The 15,300-nt window shown below is 47.2% G+C and overlaps 1 pseudogene; it reads left to right on the top strand.

Moving 5' to 3' along the window:
• Positions 1-10,592: 10,592 nt before the first annotated feature.
• On the top strand, positions 10,593-12,987 carry LOC125518931 (L-gulonolactone oxidase 2 pseudogene; annotated as a pseudogene).
• The last annotated feature ends 2,313 nt before the right edge of the window (positions 12,988-15,300 follow it).

Genomic DNA, 15,300 nt, shown 5'->3' with positions numbered 1-15,300 from the left:
CATCCTTGTCATCCTACGATGTTTGGTAGTGACTTGATCTGAAGTCTCATGATCAATATCATAAGCTTCCACTTCAATTGGTGTAGGTGCCACAGGAACAACTCTTTGTGCCCTGCTATACACTAGTTGAAGTAACGGTTCAACAACCTCATCAAGTCTCCACCATCCTCCCACTCAATTCTTTCGAGAGAAACTTTTCCTCGAGAAAGGACCCGATTCTAGAAACAATCCTTTATTGCTTTCGGATCTGAGACAGAAGGTATACCCAACTGTTTTTGGGTTGTCCTATGAAGATGCATTTATCCGCTTTGGGTTCGAGCTTATCGGCCTGAAACTTTTTCACATAAGCGTCGCAGCCCCAAACTTTTAAGAAATGACAGGTTAGGTTTCTCTAAACCATAGTTCATACGGTGTCATCTCATCGGAATTACGTGGTGCCCTATTTAAAGTGAATGTGGTTGTCTCTAATTCTTAACCCATAAACTATTGTGGTAATTCGATAAGAGACATCATGGTATGCATCATATCCAATAGGGTGCAGTTATGATGTTCGGACACACCATCACACTATGGTGTTCCAGGCTGTATTAGTTGTGAAACGATTTCCACAATGTCTTAATTTTGTGCCAAACTCGTAATTCAGATATTCATCTCTATGATCATATCATAGATCTTTTATCCTCTTGTCATGACGATCTTTCAACTTCACACTGAAATTACTTGAACCTTTCAATAATTCAGACTCGTGATTCATCAAGTAAATGTACTCAACATCTACTCAAATCATCTGTGAAGAAAGAACATAACGATATCCACTACATGCCTCAGCATTCATTGGACTGCACACATCAAAATGTATTACTTCCAACAATTTGCTTTCTAGTTCCATTTTACTGAAACCGAGGCTTTCAGTCATCTTGCCCATGTGGTATGATTTGCATGCCTCAAGTGATTCAAAATCAAGTGAGTCCAAACGGTCCATTTGCATGGAGTTTCTTCATGCATACACACCAATAGACATGGTTCGCATGTCTCAAACTTTTCAAAAATGAGTGAGTCCAAAGATCCATCAACATGGAGCTTCTTCATGCGTTTTATACCGATATGACTTACGTGGCAGTGCCACAAGTAGGTGGTACTATCATTACTATCTTTTGGCATGAACATGTGTATCACTACGATCGAGATTCAATAAACCATTCATTTTAGGTGTAAGACCATTTGAAGGTATTATTCAAATAAACAGATTAACCATTATTCTCCTTAAATGAATAACCGCATTGCGATAGACATAATCCAATCATATCTATGCTCAACGCAAACACCAATCTTGATGGTAGAGGGAGCGGACGATGCTTGATCATATCAACATTGAGAACACTTCCAACACATATCGTCAGCTCACCTTTAGCTAGTCTCCGTTTGTTCCGTAGCTTTTATTTCGAGTTACTAACACTTAGCAACCGAACCGGTATCTAATACCCTGGTGCTACTAGGAGTACTAGTAAAGTACACATCAACACAATGTATATCCAATATACTTCGATCGACCTTTCCAGCCTTCTCATCTTCCAAGTATCTAGGGTAATTCTGCTCCAGTGGCTGTTCCCCTTATTACAGAAGCACTTAGTCTCGGGTTTGGGTTCAACCTTGGGTTTCTTCACTAGAGCAGCAGCTGAATTGCCGTTTCATGAAGTATCCCTTCTTGCCCTTGCCCTTCTTGAAACTAGTGGTTTCACCAATCATCAACAATTGATGCTCCTTCTTGATTTCTACTTTTGTGGTGTCAAACATCGCGAATATCTCAAGGATCATCATATATGTCCCTGATATATTATAGTTCATCACGAAGCTCAAGCAGCTTGGTGGTAATAACTTCGAAGAAACATCACTATCTCATCTGGAAGATCAACTCCCACTCGATTCAAATGATTGTTGTACTCAGACAATCTGAGCACAAGCTCAACAATTGAGCTTTTCTCCTTAGTTTGCAGGCTAAGAAAATCGTCGGAGGTCTTATACCTCTTGACGTGGGCACGAGCCTGAAATCCCAATTTCAGCCCTCAAAACATCTCATATGTTTTGCGATGTTTCAAAAACGTCTTCGGTGCCTCAACTCTAAACCGTTCAACTGAACTATCACGTAGTTATCAAAACGTGTATGTCAGATGTTCGCAACATCCACAGACGACGTTCGAGGTTCAACACACCGAGCGGTGCATTAAGGACATAAGCCTTCTATGAAGCAATGAGGACAATCCTTAGTTTACGGACCTAGTCCGCATAATTGCTACTATCAACTTTCAACTAATTTTTTTTTCTCTAGGAACATAACTAAAACAGTAGAACTAAAGCGCGAGCTACGACATAATTTGCAAAATCCTTTTGACTATGTTTAGAATAATTAAGTTCATCTTATGAACTCCCACTTAAATAGACATCCCTCTAGTCATCTAAGTGATTACATGATCCGAGTGAACTAGGCCGTGTCCGATCATCACGTTAGATGGACTAGTCAACGTCGGTGAACATCATCATGTTGATCGTATCTACCATACGACTCATGCTCGACCTTTCGGTCTCTGTGTTCCGAGGCCATGTCTGTACATGCTAGGCTCGTCAAGTTAACCCCAAGTGTTTTTGCTGTGTTCCGAGGCCATGTCTGTACATGCTAGGCTCGTCAACACCCGTTGTATGTGAACGTAAGGATCTATCACACCCGATCATCACGGCGTGCTTCGAAACGACGAACTGTAGCAACGGTGCACAGTTAGGGGAGAACACTTCTTGAAATTTTAATGAGGGATCATCTTATTTACTACCGTCGTTCTAAGAAAATAAGATGTATAAACATGATAAACATCATATGCAATCAAATAATAGTGACATGATATGGCCAATATCATATAGCTCCTTTGATCTCCATCTTGGGGCTCCATGATCATCTTGTCACCGGTATGACACCATGATCTCCATCATCATGATCTCCATCATCGTGTCTTCTTGAAGTTGTCTCATCATCGACATGCAAGTCGTGATTCCCTTGACAAGAACATGATCAATCTATCACATATATCATTCATCACATCCTTTTGGCCATATCACATCACATAGCATACCCTGCAAAAACAAGTTAGACGTCTTCTAATTGTTGTTGCATGTTTTACGTGGCTGCTATGGGTTTCTAGCAAGAACGTTTCTTACCTACGCAAAGACCACAATGTGATATGCCAATTGCTATTTACCCTTCATAAGGACCCTTTTCATCGAATCCGATCCGACTAAAGTGGGAGAGACAGACACCCGCTAGCCACCTTATGCAACTAGTGCATGTTTGTCGGTGGAACCGGTCTCACGTAAGAGTACGTGTAAGGTTGGTCCGGGCCGCTTCATCCCACGATGCTGCCGAATCAAGATAAGACTAGTAACGGCAAGCATATTGAACAAAATCAAGGCCCACAACTACTTTGTGTTCTACTCGTGCATAGAATCTACGCATAGACCTAGCTCATGATGCCACTGTTGGGGAACGTAGCAGAAATTCAAAATTTTCCTACGTGTCACCAAGATCAATCTATGGAGTCATCTAGCAACGAGGGAGGACTGGATCTACATACCCTTGTAGATCGCGCGCGGAAGCGTTCAAGAGAACGGGGTTGATGGAGTCGTACTCGTCGTGATTCAAATCACCGATGATCCTAGCGCCGAACGGACGGCACCTCCGCGTTCAACACACGTACGGAACGGAGACGTCTCCCATGCCTTGATCTAGCAAGGAGGAGGGAGAGGTTGATGGAGATCCAACAGCACGACGGCGTGGTGGAAGTAGCGGGATTCCAACAGGGCTTCGCTAAGCGCTGCGGGAGGAGGGAGATGTGTCACGGGAGGGAGAGGGAGGCGCCAGGCCTTAGATTGGTTTGCTCCTCCTTTTTCCCCACTATATATAGGGCCAAGGGAGAGGGGGAGGCGCAGCCCTTGCCCCTTCCTCCAAGGAAGGGTGCGGCCAAGGGTGGGGAGGAGTCCATCCTCCCCAAGGCACCTCGGAGGTGCCTTCCCCCTTTAGGACTCTCCCTTTTTTTCTCTCTCTTGGCGCATGGGCCTCTTGGAGCTGGTGCCCTTGGCCCATATAGGCCAAGGCACACCCCCTACAGCCCATGTGGCCCCCGGGGGCAGGTGGCCCCACCCGGTGGACCCCCGGGACCCTTCCGGTGGTCCCGGTACAATACCGATGACCCCGAAACTTGTCCCGATGGCCGAAATAGCACTTCCTATATATAATTCTTTACCTCCGGACCATTCTGGAACTCCTCGTGACGTCCGGGATCTCATCCGGGACTCCGAACAACTTTCGGGTTACCGCATACTAATATCTCTATAACCCTAGCGTCACCGAACCTTAAGTGTGTAGACCCTACGGGTTCGGGAGACATGCAGACATGACCGAGACGTTCTCCGGTCAATAACCAACAGCGGGATCTGGATACCCATGTTGGCTCCTACATGTTCCACGATGATCTCATCGGATGAACCACGATGTCAAGGACTTAATCAATCCCGTATACAATTCCCTTTGTCTAGCGGTATTGTACTTGCCCGAGATTCGATCGTCGGTATCCCTATACCTTGTTCAATCTCGTTACCGGCAAGTCTCTTTACTCGTTTCGTAACACATCATCCCGTGATCAACTCCTTGGTCACATTGCGCATATGATGATGTCCTACTGAGTGGGCCCAGAGATACCTCTCCGCTTACACGGAGTGACAAATCCCAGTCTCGATTCGTGCCAACCCAACAGACACTTTCGGAGATACCTGTAGTGCACCTTTATAGTCACCCAGTTACGTTGTGACGTTTGATACACCCAAAGCATTCCTACGGTATCCGGGAGTTGCACAATCTCATGGTCTAAGGAAATGATACTTGACATTAGAAAAGCTTTAGCACACGAACTACACGATCTTTGTGCTAGGCTTAGGATTGGGTCTTGTCCATCACATCATTCTCCTAATGATGTGATCCCGTTATCAACGACATCCAATGTCCATGGTCAGGAAACCGTAACCATCTATTGATCAACGAGCTAGTCAACTAGAGGCTCACTAGGGACATGGTGTTGTCTATGTATCCACACATGTATCTGAGTTTCCTATCAATACAATTATAGCATGGATAATAAACGATTATCATGAACAAGGAAATATAATAATAACCAATTTATTATTGCCTCTAGGGCATATTTCCAACACTGACCTACGACATTATTCATGACTCACCTCGAGTGCGCATGTACGAAGAGCGAGAAGCCGAGCTCGATCGACAGGACGACCTAGACGGGCTTGAAGAGGAGGGCGATATTGCACAAGCTCGTTTCACATTTCATCAACAACAAGCCAGGCAATACCAAAGCAGAGAAGTGCGGGCCAAGACTTATAATGTTGGTGACCTCGTCTTGCGTCTCCCAGAGAAGAAGGATAAGCTCAAACCAAGATTGGAGGGCCCCTTCATCATAGATGAAGTTCTCACTGGAGGAGCCTATCGCCTTCGTAATGCATCGGATAATCGCCTTGAGACGAATCCATGGAGTGCTGCTCGGCTCCAACGATTCTACAGATAGTTCGGTAGCACCTTTTTAACTTTGACTAGGTCCCTTTTTCTGCTCTCCTTTTTTATTTTTTATTTTCGTATCCCATGGTATGTTCAGATCTACCGAACTATTAGGGGTACACATCTTTAAATGTATACACCCCACTATAACCGGGGGCTTCTTTGACGAAGTTTATTATTAAAAGCTTGTGGCTTACATTGTTTACATCGTTTGTTCCATACACTTTTTGCCATTATATGCACCTCTATGACTTAAGTTTTTGCCAAGCTGGGTTGCCTCGCTCCTGTGTTTATACCCTACGTTCCCGATTGTTTGGCTAGGGTGTAAAGGAAGCACCTCTGTGATTGTTACAACCAGGTAATCAGGATCTGTACCTCAGACGGGTGAAGCCAAAAGCTAGCGTTCTTAAGGTAATAATTGGTCGGCAAATAATGATAGATTACTTACATTTATGTAATTCTTCTCACAAATAAGGGACATGCTGCCCGTAATTCTATCTTTCGAATCAAAGCCTAGGCATGCATAATTAGGCATGCCGGCCCAAGGAAAGGAAACCTTAACGGAACTATTTTCCCTGGAAGATGTTTCTTACGTTAAATAGTAATATAACATAACTCCCCGAACAAATTTTGTCTGTTTGAGCAATATGACCGGATTGCCTGTTTCCAGACATAATGAATGTTTATCACATTCCAACATGGTATCCGAAAACACTCCAACTTCTTGGTTCAGAGGTTGAAGCCGAAGGCCTGCGATGACAAATTTTGACAAGTTCGGTTGGAGATAAGTTCGATAATAAAGTACATTGATAAATCGAACTGGATGCCTATCTTTATCTATGACATCTATAAGACTGCCTAAACTACAGTCTTCTTGCGAATATTTCGTAACTATCATCACTTGGGCATACACCAAGTTCACGGGAATCTCTTTTCCGTCTGGTCCCTAAGGTCCAACTCGGGCCATATGATTCGGATCGAGCCCGGTGTAGCGCGTTTTCACCATCGCCCATGCTTCCCATGCACCTTCCCGGCATGCTGAGGCCTTCCATAGCTCCAAACGGCATCAGGCACCTTTGAACAGGTTCGCCAACCCCTCCATACTTTCTGGAGGGGCATCAGATGGCCATAAGGCTTTGACCATACTCTTCATGGCTTTCCGGGCCCGCTCATGCACTATGGAAAACTCTTTTAGAACGTCGCCTCGGAATCCGGATACTTCCTCTTCAGGACACCCGGTTAACAGACCTGCAAGAACAGCATTATAACACTCCGAATTATGGGATAATATGATTCCTCTGGATGGTTCAAAGGTCATACCGAGTATGCCGCCTTTCAACTTTTTATTCTCTTTTTGTGCGTCCGATAATTGAGCCTTTAAGCTCTTTATCTCTTTGGCTTGCTTATACTTTTCCTCCTCCAGTTTGTTCTTTTGCTCAGTGGTCGTCGTGACTTTCTTCATCTCCTCTAGCTCTGTGGTGGCGGCATTTAGCTTTGTCCGGCTCATTTCAAGCTCTTGGGACAACGCGTTGTTCTTCTCTTTGAGAACCTGCGGTCATAACGATCCTTAAATTGGTTGGTCTAAACCGCTTCAAGTCTCAGGGGCTACTGGCATAAAATTGCACAAACCATTACCTACATATCTTTTGAAAACAGGTGAGCAGCTCCAACAAGTCCGTCCCGGGCGGCTCGGATATATGCATCCACGTGCTGAGGGCAGTAAATTCCTGCTCAGTAAAAATTGGAGCGCGCATAGTCTCTTTCAGTCGTCGATGATTCATCACGCTCTCCACTTCGGAATTTGTGAAAGATACGTCATTTGAATCCTCATGAGGTGGATGAGCTGGCGCTGCATCCGTACTGGCTCTTGTCTTGGTTGATGAGCCTGGCGCCAGATTAGCTGATGATCGGTTAACTGGGACTTTGGACATGGTTCGCCGTGTGCTCCTCCTGAAATAAGATGGGAGGAGAAATATGACAATCTGGTCTTATGCCTAGGCATATATTAAAGGTTATACCTCTTTGATGAAGGAGGGGGCTCGACGGCACTCCCGATTTCCTTTCATTTTGAAGGCTCACCCTGCGTAGATGCTACCTTCCTAGGGGCCGCCCTTGATGGGGTGCGGCTCACTGAGCGCCAATCCTATGAAGCACGATTCAGTGTGATGGGTGAGACGCAAGTGGGGGTTCCTTTTTGAGGATGATCTCCGAATACTTACATTGGAGAAAGGGAGGAGGTCGGGGTAGTCGGCCATAATAGCCACTTCCAAGCCATCAAGGCTCGCTTGATAAAACACTCCATCATCAAACTCTATAAATATATGGATCTTCGCGGGAGCCGGGGTCCTCGTTGCGACCATAGTCCTCTGGTTGTGGGGAGGGGCAATGAATATTTGCGACCACCTTCCTCCATGTCTGTTTTAAGATGACCAGAACAATTCGGTTAGCATACCTCGATAATGAGGCAGTACAATGTTGATAATCAAAAACTTACCCATTCAATCGGGTTATACATGGAGAAACCTTCCCCACAATTTAAATGGGCGAATTCTTCTTTCTCCCCTTTATAAAGATCTACTAGAATGGCCGCCAGAGCGGCTGGGGTATCCGGCCCTCGCGCTTATAACGGGATGCGTCGTCCTCTCCATTGTAATACCATAAAGGGGTTACTCTAGATTGAAGGGGCTGAATGCATCGTTTTATCGCGACGGCCATGACTTCGACTATCGAGAGTTCGTAATGGGCAAGTAACCTGACCTTGCTGACCAGCCTCATTACTTCTGCACTGTCCTCTTGCTTGGGTCCCCGGGGGCGCTAGTTGAGGCGTTTCTTCAAAGGAGCGCTGGAGAATTTGGGAATTCCACGTCGAACTGGGTCCGGAAGGGGAACATCCTCAATATAAAACCATTCCGAAGTCCATTCTTCGGATCCCTTTTTGGGAGTTCCGACAAGGTAACCTGATCCGGCTATATGACATACTTCGGCGCCGCCCACTTCAAATATAGAACCCCCTTGATGACGAGGGACGAGGCAAAAGAACTTTCTCCATAGTTCAAAATGAGCCTCATAGCCTAAGAACAGTTCCCAGAGAACGACAAAACCTGATATGTGCAGGATAGAACCTGGTGTAAGGTTGTGTAGCTAGATCCCGTAGAATTCCAATAGACCCCTGAGGAAGGGGGGAATCGGGAATCCTAAGCCCCTCAGAAGAAACGAGACGAAGCACACCCTCTCCTCCTTGTTGGGGTTGGGGAAATTCTCTGCTAGCACGTCATTGCCAATCAAGGCCAATCCCGCCCGCACAGGGACTAGATCTGCGGGAGGTAGATATCCCTGCGTCTGAAGTCGATTCAGCTAGAGGTGAGAGACGGAGCAGCTTCGCCAATCACCTGCTTGAGGGTCATGAGGGCGCGAGGAAGAGCTAAGGGCACTACCATGTTTTGAAGTTTTTCGTGGTTGGCTCTGATGATCTTTACGCAATGTGGATGGCATTTGGGGATCTAACATCCTTATATAGATGCCGCCCTTGCGTGGTAAGGGGCTTATTTGTAAAAAAATATTATGGACCATTCGCATTCACCCGGCGCATGGAAATCGAGGCAACGATAGGAAGGAATCATAAAGGCAGAACATGGAGGTCAAGACCGGACTATTATCAATCCGGAGTATGATGAAGAACCCGCCTTCCAAAGCCGAAGACATAAGCCGGATACTACATCGTCATTGAAGGCAAGTTCAGGGGCTACAGAGAGAGTGCTGGATTAGGGGGGCCTCGGGTGTCCGGTCTATTCGATATCGGCCAGACTGATGGGCCGTGAAGACAAAACAGAAGACTATCCCCCGTGTCCGGGTAGGGCTCCTATATGCGTGGGCGGCAAGTTTGGTGTCCGGATGTACTATTTCCTTCCTCTGCAAACCGATTCTGTACAACCCTAGGCCCCTCCGGTGTGTATATAAACTGAATGGTTTAGTTCGTAGTGGCTATCAGAACAATCATAGGCTGGACAGCTAGGGTTTGGCCATTACAATCTCGAGGTAGATCGACTCTTGTAACCCCTATACTCATCGAATACAATCAAGCAGGACATAGGATTTTACGTCCTTAAAGAGGGCCCGAACCTGGGTAAACACTGTGTCCCCATTGTTCCTTGTTACCATTGATCCTTAGACTCACAGCTTCGGGCCCCCTACCCGAGATTTGCCAGTTTTAACATCGATAGTGCCTTCACATGAACGCCCCCCGTGACACTCATTGGGTTCTGGTGAAACATATTCTCCGGTATATACGTGGCACCATGCCTATGGGTCTCACCCTGACGGCTTCCTCCAACACCGACCTCGTCGCCTACTCCGACACCGACTTGGCTGGGTGCCCCGACACTCGGCGCTCTACCTCCGGCTACTGCGTCTACCTTTGGCCCACTCTAATCTCGTGGTCGTCTAAATGACAACCCACGGTTTCACGATCGAGCGCCGAGGCCGAGTACAGGGTTGTGGCCAACGCCGTCGCGGAGTGCTCCTGGCTACACAGCTGCTTCAGGAGTTGCTATGTGAGGTTCCCAAGGCCATGATTGTCTATTGTGACAACGTCTCCGCGGTCTACCTTTCCACCAACCCTGTTCATCATCGTCGGATGAAGCATATTGAGCTCGACATTCACTTTATCCGGGAGCACGTTGCACTTGGTCGTGTTCGAGTCTTGCATGTACCCATCGATCAACAGTTCGTCGATGTCATGACGAAGGGACTACCTACCTTGAGTTTCGATGGTTTTCGGTCCAGTCTTTGCGTCTCCGGCGATGCTTCAACTGCGCGCGGGGGGGGGGGGGGGGGGTAAGCACGGTTGTCATTGCATTTATATCTGGCGTCTAGGATCTTTTGTATTTACTTTCTAGCTTAGCGATATCTCCCGATCATATCCCTATATAGCGGATACGGTTGAGATCTCGCAGCCCTTATACCTATATATGTGCTTAATACATGATCAATGAGAATTATCGGTGCATGCAATCCTCCTCTTCCTAACTTACAACAGCAATGGCAGCTAGGTCGTTGCTTCCGGCCCGTTCTCCTCCTGGGCCTCCTTTTGAGCCGCGCTGGCTCCAGCCCTCCGCCGGAGTGGTTTGTGCCCGTGGCATGTCCGACTGGCACCATCACCTACGTGTATGGCTCTTTCCCGGACCGCACCATCTGCCGCGCAGCCAACGCTACGTTCCCGCGCACCGAAGGGGAGCTCGTGGCCGCCAGGTGAAGCCAAGGTGAAGGTGGCCACCAGGCACTCCCACAGCTTCCCCAAGCTAGCCTGCCCGGGCGGCCGCGACGGCACGATCATCAGCACGGAGCGGCTCAACCGGGCGGTGAGCGTCGACGCCGCCAAGGTGCTGATGACCGTCGAGAGCGGCATGGTGCTCTGGGACGTGATCCACGCAGCCGCAGCGGGGCAAAAGGCACAAATTTGACCTTAGATCAAAACTATTTCACAAACTAAACTGTTCTTGAAAGTATTTCACCCGGCTGGCCTTTAATGTGCAGCGCCTGACAGCAAGGCGCTACACTCTACTGTGCAACGCCTAACACTTAGGCGCCACGCTGTGCAGCGCCTAGCTCTAAGGAGTTGCACTACACTGTGCAGCGCCTAGCTGTAAGGAGTTGCACAGTAGAGTGCAGCGCCTTGTTGTCGGGCGCTACATAAAAGGGTCAACAGTATGAAATATTTTCAAAAGCAGTTTAGTTTATGAAATACTTTCGCTTTGAGGTTAAATTTGTCAATTTTGCCCCGCAGCGGCCGGTCTGGCGCTGCCGCACTCGCCGTCCTGGTACGGCCTCACCATCGGGGGGCTGCTCGCGACGGGCGCGCACGGGAGCTCGCTGTGGGGAAAGGGCAGCGCCGTGCACGAGTACGTGGTCTGGATGAGGATCGTGACGTCGGCGCCAGCGAGCCAAGGATTCGCTGTGGTCAGGGAGCTCGGCCACAAACACCCAGACCTCGACGCGGCCAAGGTCTCCCTCGGCGTTCTTGGCGTCGTCTCACAGGTATGAACCCTACGTGGCTATAGGTGTGTGTGTGTACTGTGAAATGTATCAACTGCTGCATCTATGGAGATTAACCACTACGGAGTAGTACCATCTTATTGCTTTGGAGTGAAAGACGAGTTTACTTAACTATGGGTTTTAATTGGATTTAATTAGCCGTCGCTGTTTGTTCACGTACGGTTTTTGCAAAATCCCATTCTCTCCGGTGAGGTTTCGTCTAGGTCTTGAGCCATTCGACTTCTCCACCTGTAGGTTCTCACGTCTATATGTGGTGAGATTAGATCAGCTCAGTGCGTCGACATAGACGCAACGAAAACTCAGGCGGCTTAAATGTAGAATGGACTTTGCCGTTAACTAACCCTTCTTTGGTGTCATATGAAGGTTACTCTGCAGCTGCAACCAATGTTCAAGCGGTCGGTCACGTTCGTCGAGCGCGATGACTTGGACTTCGTGGCACAGGTGGCTATGTGGGCCGATCGGCACAAGTTTGGCGACATGACGTGGCTGCCACGGCAGGCCAAGGTCATCTACCGCGAGGACGACCGCGTTGATGTCTCGTCGCCTGGCAATGGCCTCAACAACTACCTCGGTTTCCGCTCTAACCCGACGCTCGGGCTTATGCCAGAGTCGCAGAGGAACGCCTAGAGGAGGACCGTGACGACATCGTACGGTGCCTGACGGCGCTGGTGCCCGCAGCGACGTTCAAGCTGCAGGGGTACGGCTTCACGAACGACGGCTCTTTCTTCACCGGATACCCGATGGTCGGGTACCAACACCGCATCCGGGCATCTGGGACATGCATTGACGGCAAGGAGGACGGGCTCCTTTCCTCGTGCCCGTGGGACCCACGCATCCGGAGCTTCTTCTTCTACAACTCTGGCTTCAGTGTTGCGCTCTCCAAAGCTCCGGCGTTGGTTGCCGACATGCGGCGACTCTGTGACCTCAACCCGTGCGCCTTATGTGGTTTGGACGCCAAGATGGGTGTGCTCGTCCTATGTCAGGGCCTCATCTACTTACCTCGGCAAGGTGGAGGACTCGGTCGACTTCGACATCACCTACTACCGGAGCTACACTGAAGGCACGCCATGAGCGCATTATGATGTAATCGACGAGCTCGAACAACTGGCTTTGCGAAAGTACAATGCCGTCACACACTGGGGCAAGAACCGCAACTTTGCCTTCGACGGTGCCATCACCAAGTACGCAAAGGCCGGCGAGTTCCTCAAGGTGAAGGAGAGGTATGACCCTGACGGGATCTTCTCTAGCGAGTGGAGCAACCAGGTGCTTGGCATCAAGGGACAAAAATTGTCCAGAAGGGTTGCGCCATGGAAGGGCACTGCATCTGTTGATGAGTGGTTAAACAATGATGGTCCTTATGAGCTAATTGTTCTACACGCATCTGCTCTCATGAGTCGCACTGTGCGCCAGAACAGGGCTATTTCTGTTGGAACGGGAAGGGTGTATGCAGAGGCGAGGATTTGCTCGCTCCAACCTGCCTCTGGCAACACGCATACCAATCATCAGGATGAACTGTGATTGAAATAGATAATTGAAACTCCATTTTACAACAAAGGAAGATAATAGAAGCTCGATGTATGGGTCAAGAAGCTCTGCAATCTAATGTTGAAGTAGTACATTTTTTTGTTAGTGGTTTGTTGATATTCTTCACTTTCTTCCATAGAATTATCCCTATGTAGGCTTCTATAGATTTATCTCCATGTTTGTTTCCCTCGAATTGTTATATGTGTACTTTACTTCACGTTATGTTTTCATTCATTTTTAGTTTCATGTGTACTTACTTCACTTGCATTACGCAAAAGATGTTATTGTCAGCAATATTTTGGATACGGCGCGGAAAAAATGGTTACCGGACGGTAACCATAAATCCCCATACCCCACGAAAAATTGCCTTAAGGCATTTTCAACACGGACCCTCAAACCACCCGCAGCCGTCAAACGCGGGTGTGTATCAGTTCGCTTGGCGGTCCGGACGCATTTTTTCCCACAAACCGAAGACAAATTGAGGGCTTCGCGCACGTCTGGACCGTCACGCCCACGTCTGATTGCCCTAACCCACTAAAAAGCCCCCACCCTCGCCCGCGCGCGCTTCGCACCCGGCGCCAGCTGCGCATTCATGTCGCTAGAGAGCAGCCGATCCGCATTGACGCCAACGCAGATCGAACGTGACCTCTAACTGTCGTCATCGAAGCTGCGCGATAGCTGAGAGAGCGCCGCCCATTGCACACCCGGCTGAACACGCCTCCTCGCCGTTGGAAATATACCCTAGAGGCAATAATAAAGTGGTTATTATTATATTTCCTTAATCATGATAAAGGTTTATTATTCATGCTAGAATCGTATTGACCGGAAACTTAAATACATGTATGGATACATAAAAAAATACCGTGTCCCTAGTAAGCCTCTACTAGACTAGCTCGTTGATTAAAAGATGGTTAAGGTTTCCTAACCATAGATATCTATTATCGCTTGGCAACAGGATCACATTATTAGGACAATGATGTGATGGGCAAGACCCATCCGTTAGCTTAGCATATGATCATTCAGTTTATTGCTACTACTTTCTTAATTTTAAATAAATATTCCTTCGACCATAAGTTCATGCAACTCCCGAATACCGAGGAATACCTTGTGTGCTATCAAACGTCATAACGTAACTGGGTGATCATAAAGGTGCTCTACAGGTATCTTCGAAGGTGTCTATTGAGTTGGCATGAATCGAGATTGAGATTTGTCACTCCGTATGACGGAGAGGTATCTCTGGGCCCTCTCGATAATACAACATCACAAGAAGATTGCAAGCAAAGCGACTAAGGAGTTAGTTACAAGATGATGTATTACGAAACGAGTAAAGAGACTTGCCGGTAACGATATTGAACTAGGTATGGAGATACTGACGATCGAATCTCGGGCAAGTAACATACCGACAGAAAGGGAACTATGTATGTCGTCATAAAGGTTCGACCGATAAAGATCTTCGTAGAATATGTAGGAACCAATATGGACATCCAGATGCCGCTATTGGTTATTGACCGGAGAAGCATCTCGGTCATGTCTACATCATTCTCAAACCCGTAGGGTTCGCATGCTTAATGTTCGACCGGATGTTGTTTAGAGTCCCAAATGAGATCACGGACATGACGAGGAGCTCCGGAATGATCCAGAGGTAAAGATTGATATATGGGATAATAGTGTTTGGTCTCCGAAAGGGTTCCGGAATCCACCGGAAGGGGTTTTGGATGTTTTCCGAAATGTTCGGATACAAGATCACTTTATTTGGGCCAAGAAGCAATTTCATAGGCACCCTTAAAGGAAACAAATTCTTCAATTTGTTCAATATCATAATAATTATAAACACCCTTGACATAACAAAATAAGATTCCATTATCCTTAAACTCACATTGGAAGGAAATGAGTTTTTAGAGTCTTCAAAACAACAAATAAAACCATGTATTGCGCATAAATTCCAAGCATAACAATGCAAACTATTAATATGATGCCATAAAAGTTTCCCTTTTGAGATAAGCGGTGTCACACAAAATAAGCATCCTCATCTAATGATTTTTTTCTCAACTAAGCTAGTTGGGTTTTCAGCACGAGCATAAAAGGGTTGAATATGATTCAAGTAGAAAGCTTCAGTAGTA

This window comes from Triticum urartu, chromosome 7A (genome assembly GCF_056163025.1).
Source record: "Triticum urartu cultivar PI428250 chromosome 7A, HENAU_Tu73, whole genome shotgun sequence".
NCBI lineage: Eukaryota > Viridiplantae > Streptophyta > Magnoliopsida > Poales > Poaceae > Triticum > Triticum urartu.
Note: the sequence above shows the minus strand (reverse complement) of the source record. Positions and strands in the feature narration are given on the sequence as shown.